The following is a 9375-nucleotide window of genomic DNA, read 5'->3' as shown; positions in this document are numbered from 1 at the left end:
CAGAGAATTGCCTTTGTGTGTGTATGTGTGTGTGTACAAAATTGTGCAGCACGAAATGACAATAAAAAGAAACTGACAAGCACAGAGTAAGAGATTTCTTTGTCCTCAGACCCTTTGAGCCGTACACTGACTGTACCCTTCTGAATCCTGAGAGGGCATTTGAGGCTAGCACTCAATCGCCCTGATAAAAAAGAACTACAGTTACAATATCCAGTCCATTTGTATTTGACAGAATTGGAGAAAATACTCTGTTGTCTATCTTTGTGAGTCTAAAGTTTTTTTTTTTTTTTTTTTTTTTGGTTTTTCGAGACAGGGTTTCTCTGTGGTTTTTTTGGAGCCTGTCCTGGAACTAGCTCTTGTAGACCAGGCTGGTCTCGAACTCACAGAGATCCGCCTGTCTCTGCCTCCCGAGTGCTGGGATTAAAGGCGTGCGCCACCACCGCCCGGCGAGTCTAAAGTTTTATACCTAATCTATTATCATAACTAAGAAAAACTTATTTAATCTTTAATTCCATCAGGACTCCAGAAGGGTGTAATGTTACCTATTGACAGGGACATCTGGTTGCCTGGACAGTCACCCAAAATTCTTCTGTAACATTGGGTCATCCAACTTTGGCCTACAGGCCTAGTATATGTGACAGACATTTTTTTTTTTTTTTTGCGAGACAGGGTTTCTCTGTGGTTTTGGAGCCTGTCCTGGAACTAGCTCTTGTAGACCAGGCTGGTCTCGAACTCACAGAGATCCGCCTGCCTCTGCCTCCCAAGTGCTGGGATTAAAGGCGTGCGCCACCACCGCCCGGCTTGTGACAGACATTTTTGAGAATTTTGAAGGACCGTCCTACCTTGGCGAAGTTAGGAGTTGCTTTCTTTTGCGTTCTGCTGGTCCAGTTTGGACAGTATACTGTCAGCAATTGAGGCAAGGTGAGTTTCTTGCACTAATGACTAGCTTTTGCCATAAAGAAAGCAAACTCCATATGGATCATCTTTGATGTTCATCATCATCTTTTGAAGTAAATTGATGCTGTCAGGAGGAGATGTATCTCCCTGTCAAGAAAAGCCTATTCAAATATTTTAAGTGACATATTCTGGAAGTGTTTGAAGACCATCTATCTAACCCTGAAAACATAGGATGACTAAAATGACTACAAGTTTGATTATTATAGATGACTAACTACTAACCTGTATTTGTAAGTGAGCTCTATAAGCACAATACCCCCAAAACAAGAGTAAAAATACACATACATGCCGGGTGGTGGCGGCGCACGCCTTTAATCCCAGCACTTGGGAGGCAGAGGCAGGCGGATCTCTGTGAGTTCGAGACCAGCCTGGTCTACAAGGGCTGGTTCCAGGACTGGCTCCAAAACCACAGAGAAACTCTGTCTCGAAAAACCAATATATATATATATATATATATATATATATATATATATATATATATATATACACATTATAGCAAAACTAACTTTAAGCTTGTATCAATAATCCAAAATCTATAACAGTGTAAAATATTTTGAGACTAATAATTGCTTTTTGGATTAAAATGGTTTCAATAATCTGCCATTTTCATCTCATTTCTATATCATATCCCCTTTTTTTCTTTAGAAAGAAATATTTTAATTTAACCCTTTTGTTTAGCTTTTTTCCTGACTGATCAATAACTTGTAACCAATCCCCCTTAACTGATGACAAATATCTATATCCCGTCTTTTGGGAATTTGGACGTGCTGTTTGTTTCTCTAGCCTGCTTCCTGTTGTCTGGGCATGCTGACATCTTTGGGGGACCCTGAGAAAAGTCATGTTGGTTGGGTCTTGCCTGGAGTAGTCTGTGAAGCTGGATCATCTCAGCCAGTAGCCTTGAAGATGTTCTGGATGCAGGTAGGGGCAGCTTTTGGGGCACACCTGGCAAAAGGAAGCAGGCCCATCTGAAAGTTTGGCCAGGCATGGTGGTGTGTGCCTTTAATACCAGCACTCTGGACGCAGAGGCAGAAGGATCTTTGCGAGTTCAAGATTAGCCTGGTCTACATAGTTCCAGGACAGGCAGAGCTGCATAGGTTTATCTCAAGGAAGATAAACCTGAAAGTACAGTCTACCACCAACTGTACATTCCCAAACTCCCAACCTCCAAGTTGTGAATATATGCGGACAGCTGGTCACACTGGGTGTTACTGAGCCTACTCACTGTCTCTGGCTACCCATCACAGGCTCTGCTGCTTTACTGCCCAGCAAAGAAGACTGACCTGTTCAGCTGCCAGGAAAAAAAAATGGAAGACTAGGGATGGCATTGTTGGCACTTTTACTGTTACTGTTTCAGTTTTGTTTGGTTTTTGTGTTGTAGAATATTATGTGCTACATTTGTTTATGCTGTGGAATATTTGTTTAATGATGCAAAGATGTGTTGCATTCTTTTTAATATACTTTTATTGATATTTATTGAGCTCTACATTTTTTCTCTGCTCTCCTCCCCCCTTCAAGCCTCCCCCAAGGTCCTCATGCTCCCAATTTACTCAAGATCTTGTCTTTTTCTACTTTCTACTTCCTATGTAGATTAAATCTATATAAGTCTTAGTGTCCGCATTGTTGTCTAAGTTCTCTGGGATTGTGGTTTGTAGGCTTTCTTTGCTTTATTTTTGCTTTTTTTTTTTTTATCTTTGCTTTGCTTATTTTGACTGATTTTAGCTTGAAGTCTATTTTGTTAGATATTAGGATAGCTACACCCACTTGTTTCTTAGGTCCATTTCATTGGTATATTTTTTCCCAATCCTTTACTCTGAGACGATGTCTGTCTTTGAGGTTGAGATGTGTTTCTTGTATGCAGAAGAAGGATGGATTCTGTTTTCGTATCTAATCTGTTAGCCTGTGCTTTTTTATAGGTGAGTTGCATTCTTTTATGTTCCATTTGTTTAACTCTGTAAAGCTGTGTTACTTTGCCTGTCTAAAACACCTGATTGGTCTAATAAAGAGCTGAACAGCCAATAGAAAGGCAGTAGAAGGATAGGCAGGGCTGACAGAAATAAATAGAAAAAGAAGGATTAGGAAGCAGGAGAGAAAAAGGAGAGAGAAAAGAAGGGGACAGCCACCTAGCTACATAGCCAGACACGGAACAAGAAGCAAAGAAAAGGTGTACAAAAATAAGAAAGATGAAAGCCCATAGACAAAAGGTAGGTGGTATAATTTAAAGTTAAGAAAAGCTGGCTAAAAAGTCAAGCTAAGGCTGGGCACTTACAAGAAAAAGACTGTGTGTGTGTGTGTGTGTGTTGATTTGGGAACTGGGTGGCAGACCCCCAAAGAGCAAGGAGCCAAAGGAGTAGAAAAACAATCCCTGACTGGCCCTGGTTGTCCTAGAACTCGGTCTGTAGACCAGGCTGGCCTCCAACTCACAGAAATCCACCTGCCTGCCTCTGCCTCCCTAGGGCTGTGTACACCATGCCCAGCTCACTTTTACTTTCTATTACACGGTGACATCAAAACTAGGTCTGTTCTTTCTAGCAGACCCAGCAAGCAGGGTCTTCATCAGCTCCAATGCAATTGTGGTCCCTCCAGTATCGGGGAAGGGGAGGGGAGGGACCTTACTAGCCAGACTAAGGCTTGTAACCTGGACCCTAGCATCTGTTCCCACACTGAAAGACATCTCTGACAACAGTGTCTGTGTTCTTCTTGCTTTTGAGAGCTGAACTGTAAATGCTCCAAGATGAAAGATGCTGCAAACTCGACAGTGGTGCTGGAAATCCTAGAGTGGAGGGTGTGTCTCAGGGTGGACACTTGCCCAGCACACTCAAGGCTGAGTAAAAATCCCTATCCTTACAATGAAAGTCTTGGCTGTTTGTCTAAGCCCCCAGGAAGCACTCTAGGAGGACCTAGGATCTGCGGTGGGTGAGAGCTGGATAGACGCCATGCAGAGAGAGAGGGTTTGGGTATAGTTCATTCAGTGGGTTATGGAAGGAAAGGGAAAGGGGAGAAGGAGAAAGAGGAGAGAGAGGCAGAGAAAGAAACAGAGAGGGGGAGAGAGGAGAAGAGCCTCAGCCACCTCTTTAGAAGAGAGATGGGGGCAGAGAGAGTATTGGCTGGAAGAGGCTGGAAGTGGAAGGGGCAGTAGGCACGGCTTGTGTCTTAAAGGGACAGTAGGTCAGAACATTTCCCAGGGTTTTTTCGTATGTGTTTGTGTTTGCCCCTACCCATTTAGACAGGGTCTCTCTACATAGCCCTAGCTGTCCTGAAACTTACTATATACACCAGGCTAGCCTTAAACTCAAGAGAGCTTTACCTGCCTTTGTTTGCCAAGTACTGGTATCAAAGGAGTGTGCCACCACACTAGGTTACAAGTGCTTTCTTGAGATTTACAACTTCAGTTTCTGGCAATTACATGTTGTGTGTTCTTTACATTTTTGTTCTATCATTCTGCTTTTTTTTTTTTTTTTTTTTTGGTTTTTTCGAGACAGGGTTTCTCTGTGGTTTTGGAGCCTGTCCTGGAACTAGCTCTTGTAGACCAGGCTGGTCTCGAACTCACAGAGATCCGCCTGCCTCTGCCTCCCAAGTGCTGGGATTAAAGGCGTGTGCCACCACCACCCGGCTTCATTCTGCTTTCTTGTAAACAGAATGAGATACTTTTAATTTTAGGTATAAATCTGTGGAGATGCCTCCCAATTCTTACTGGAATCATCTTGCATGAGAGAGGACTCAAAATGTAGGAAGTAGCAGATGGCCAGTCTGTCTACATAGTAAGTTCTAGGACAGACAGGACTACTTAGATCCTGTCTTAAATACAGACATATGCCAATTATAGGAAGTTTTTCAGAATATCCATACACAAAAGTGGTGTCTTAGTTAGGTTTCCTATTGCTGTGAAGAGACACGATGACGATACAACTCTTATAAGGAAAACATTTAACTGTGGTGGCTTACTGAACTGTAAGTTCAGTCCATTATCAGCACAGTGAGGAACATGGCTGTAGGGTAAAAGGGTCATCCTGAGGATGAAGATCAAGACTGTCCCATGAACCTTGATGCCCCAATTCAGCAGGAAGTAGTCTAACAAAAATGTTGCCCCCTTTCCAACCTCCACTGGTGGTTCATTAACAAAAAAGGGGGGAATGTAGGGTAAAAGGGATAGCCAAGGAAACCCACTCTGGCCCTGAAACCAGACCTGTGAAAGAATCACACCCTTTAGTCCTGAACCCAGAACATTAAGAAACACACCCTGACTCTGAAACCAGTGCCAAAGAAACTCACTTTGGCCCTGAAATTAGAACCAGCGAAAGAAATATGCCCTGGTCCCAAAACTAGAGCCAAAAAGCTAAAGAAAACAAAAAAAACAAAAAAAAACCAAAAAACAGACCAGTGAAAGAAATACAGTTTGACCTTGAAACCAGAGCCAACTCTGCCCCCTAACCAACTGAACATGAAACCAACCAATCCTTGAGCAGAAAATCTTCTTCCTGGGAAAACTCCACCCCTAAGAAGCCCTATATAACCCTCTCTGCCTGTTCAGTAGCTGGTTATCCTTTCCCACCCTGGCAGAGGCAGCCACTCTCCAAGACTACTCCTTCCCAAATAAATCTTTCTTAAAAGGGTTTTGGGAGAAGATCTTCTTTCATCATCCTGGAGAAGGACCTTTGCTGAGACGTTCCCTTAGGGAGCTGAGCAGAAAAACGAGCAGTTACATCTGCTAGGAGACTCCCTTGGGAGTTAAGCAGAAAAGGTAATTTTTAATTTTTCGCCAGAGCCCAAGGAGATTGCTACATTTCTGCAGGGGCTTCCCCTTTAGCAGAATGCAACAGAAATGACATCTTGGGCTGGAGCAGATGGGAAGAAACGGGTAGCTTCCATTAGGAGAATGGAGTGGAGCTCAGCTGTAACAGCTTTCTCTAGGAGAGGAGCAGGATTGCTGCATCCTGTGGGGAGACCATCCCCCCACTGTACCCCAGCTTCAGGTGTAGCCTGACTTCCTGACAAGTCAGGATACCTTGTCTAGTCTCCAGAGCTGTTCTATTGCGGCTCCAGATATAGCCTGACTCTCCAACAAATCAGGATACCTTTCCCTCCAGAGCTGCCCAGTGCAGTTCCAGATACAGCCTGACTCCCAGAAGAGTCAGAATACCTTTCCTTCCAGAGCTGTAACACTTGCTTACAATGGTGACATGCTGGTGTGCAAACATGGTGATGTCTGCAAGAGAAGCCGAGGGTCCTCCATCTTATAGGCAACAGGAAGTCAACTGCCACTCTGAGGAAAGCTTGAGCAAAAGATACCTGAAAGTCCACCTCCACAGTGACACACTTCCTCCAACAAGACCATACTTCCTAATAGTGCCACTCCCTTTGGGGACCATTTTCTTTCAAACCACCACAAGTGGGATGGGGACAAAAGGTGTCTCAGTGGTTTAGGTCCCTTGTTCTTGTAGAGGACTTCAGTTTGGTTCCCAGCAGTTTACAACTGACTTCAACTAAATTCCCAGGGATGCAGACTATCCCAAATACCTGCAAACATTTTGAGGATACACACACACAGGCATACACACATATACAAGAATAAAACATTTCCAAGAGAGGGTTTTATAAAGATACAGAATTATTAAGAAAACAGAATCCCTCAAAATGACCAAAATTCCCCCTTTAACATTTTCTAATATTTTCTTCATACAATATATTTGATCATGTTTTTTCCCTCCTTCAACTCCTCATAAATGCAACTCGGGTCTCCCCATAAATCCCTTTTGAAGGGCTTGAATATGGCACCAGTGTTCCAGGGATTGATAATGTCACCAGTGCTGACGCTCACCAGGGAGGAGTTTTTAATCGCAGTGATTTAATCGACTTAGAACTTTTGGAGCGTTGGCCAATAGCAGGTCAGGGGAATAGAGGTATATTTAACTGGTTTCCGAAATCAGCCATTAGAAAGACTGACCTGCAGTTGAGTGGTCCACCGCACCAGCTTCGGCACAAGGCATGCATCATCAGAGACCAGCTCCATATCCACAGACTCCCGCTACTTTACACACTTGGTTCTTCCCAAATTGGCTTTGAAGAATCACACCTACCACCTTTCCTTTATGTCCCTTCCGTATTTCAACAGGCTCTCACGCATTCCCAAGCTGGCCTTCAATTGGTTCCATGCCCAAAATGACCTTGAAATTTTGATCCTCTGGCCTCCACCTACTGAGCTGAGTGCTAGCTTTACAAGACTGTGCCATCACACTAGTCTTTATGAGGTGCTGGCAAATGAACCCAAGGCTTTCTTCACATTAGACAAATCCCAACCACTGACTACTTCTCCAGACCCAAGATGACAGTTCTCACAGCGATGGTGTATAAATCCCAACGTAAAAGTGCCAATTCAAAGGTAAACTCCCTTCTCTTAATCCTGAGGTTTCTTTGGGGGTGAGGGGGAGGGCCCTGTTTGTGCATGCTGATCAGGAAGCTCGGGCAGACCGGCTCACGGTGGAGAACAGCATCTTCCAGTCCTTGGCCACTACACTGCCAGTCCCGTTTGGACTCAGGATCGTGGCTGGCGTTTAGTCCAGCGCCGTCTTCCAGGGTTTACGGGAGGCTGGAACACCAACCATGAAGGACCCTGGGTCGGCGACAGAGGACGAGCCGAGTGCGCCAGACACAGTCAGGAAGCTCCCGTCCGCCCCGCGACGCCCGTCGTCCCCGAGCGCCCTCTCGCGCCCCCGCGCCCGCCCGGGACCCACGTCGAGGGAGCGCGCGGGGGGCGGGGCCGGCGCGGGGGCGCGCGCGCGAGGCCGCGGGTAGGGGGGCGGGGCGGTAGAGCTCGGTGCCCGGCCTGGAGGACAGCGGTGTCGGAGTCGGCGGCGGCGGCAACGCAGAGAGGCCGTGCGGATCGCGGGCGCCGGGTCTCCGGAGCTCAGAGGTAACGCGGGACGGACCCGGCGCGCGAGAAGTGAGCGCGGGCCCCGGGCGCGAGTGGCGGAGACCACCGGCCTGGGCGCTGACGCCGCTGCTGCCCAGGCGCAGGGGGCGGGGCGCGGGGCCCGGGAGCCGGCGCCTTTTGTCCGCCCGCCGCGGCCGCTGCGCCCTCTCGCGTTGCGCCTGCCACCCGGCCCCTGCCCCTGCCGCGCAGGCCTCCGGGGCCCGGCGACGCGCGCTCCCGCCCTTGTTTTGTTTGGATTTGGGGAGGAGGGGCAGCTCTTCCCTGCTCGTGTGTGTGACCCCCCCCGCGCGTCCTAGCGCGCATGCACCGGCGTGCAGCGCGGCGCCCGATTGGCTGCGGACTCGCGCATGCTCCGAGGCCCGCGGCCCGACTTCCGCCGCGCCCTCCCCTCGGTCTACTCTCAACGGTCTCCAAGCCGGTTCGAAAGATGCCGGCGGTAGTGACTGGCTGCGGCGGGCCCGCCCCTCCGGGCTCTCCGCCCCCGCCGCCGTCGCGGCCGCCATTACGGAGGTCCCAGTGGTGAGTGTGCGGAGCCGAGGCCCCGCGGATCGGAGCGCGGGGCGGTCACTGCTCCGAGCCACCGCAGTCGTCCGCAGCAGCCCCGCGCCCGTCTCGGCCCCCGCTCCCCCCACCTTCCTCCCCGCTCTGCTCTTCCGCCGTCGCGGGGCCGCCCGCGCCTTTGTCCTCGCTGCGCCTCTCGGCGATGCTCAGCTTCTGTGGGCGCTGTCGCTTTTTTGCCGTTGCCGCTGCCGTGACGGCCTTGCGCTTCCGCGTCCCCGCGTGCCTACGATTCCTTCATCCACAGCGCGCTCCCTAAGCCGACGCAGCTGGGGTTGCCAGTGCCAGCCATGGTGCCCGGGTCCGAGTTGATCCAGACTTAGTCAGTCTTAAGGCCCTTGACGCTAAACCCTCCCGCCCAGCCAGAATTGCCCATCACTTCTCCCGCGGTTTCTTACTGCACCTCTCCGGCTATCCCTGGCTTTGGAGAACGAGAGTCTTTTATACCTGGGACCTTACGCGCAAGCATCGTAGAGTCACATAAAACTAGAGCGTCATTCTGCACTTGATCTTAGCCGAAAGGCCTAGAAGCGATTAGAGAAGCGTTCCATGTTTTTTTCCTTCATCAGCACAGGCATAAAAAAAACAAAAACTACCACACACTTTTAAAAACGTCGGACCTCAGTTTCAGAGTAGTTTGCTCAAAACTTATTTCAAGTTTAGTTTTTCAGGCGGTCTCCCTGTATGTAGCCCCTGCTGCCTTGGGACTCGCTCTGAACCTGTTTCAGTCTTCTCAGTGCGAGTGCTGGGAGGATTGGTGCGACTGTCATCTCAGGGTTAATGTGTAACAGCCTGAGGATTGGGGTTTTGGCCCTAGTCTTGTTTTTGGTTTTTCGCGACAGGGTTTCTCTGTGGTTTTGGAGCCTTTCCTGGAACTAGCTCTTATAGACCAGGCTGGTCTCGAACTCACAGAGATCCGCCTGCCTCTGCCT

At 48.3% G+C, this 9375-nt stretch overlaps 1 protein-coding gene across 8 annotated transcripts in view; it reads left to right on the top strand.

The window, feature by feature from the left end:
* Positions 1 to 7737: 7737 nt before the first annotated feature.
* The window catches only part of Hp1bp3 (heterochromatin protein 1 binding protein 3), a 28303-nt gene continuing 26665 nt past the window's right edge, over positions 7738 to 9375 (top strand). For 4 of the 8 annotated variants that reach the window (XM_057783852.1, XM_057783853.1, XM_057783851.1 and 1 more), the window contains exon 1: positions 7738 to 7864. The gene's annotated coding sequence lies outside the window, so the exon portion shown is untranslated. Of the gene's footprint in view, positions 7865 to 8270; positions 8405 to 9375 lie in introns of those variants that run through there. The other 4 variants (XM_057783857.1, XM_057783854.1, XM_057783855.1 and 1 more) reach the window with 3 other exon arrangements.

The sequence above is a fragment of the Chionomys nivalis genome, chromosome 11 (assembly GCF_950005125.1).
Source record: "Chionomys nivalis chromosome 11, mChiNiv1.1, whole genome shotgun sequence".
In the NCBI taxonomy this organism is placed as follows: Eukaryota; Metazoa; Chordata; class Mammalia; order Rodentia; family Cricetidae; genus Chionomys; species Chionomys nivalis.
The sequence above is the reverse complement of the archived record's forward strand: the minus strand, read 5'-3'. Positions and strand labels throughout refer to the sequence as shown.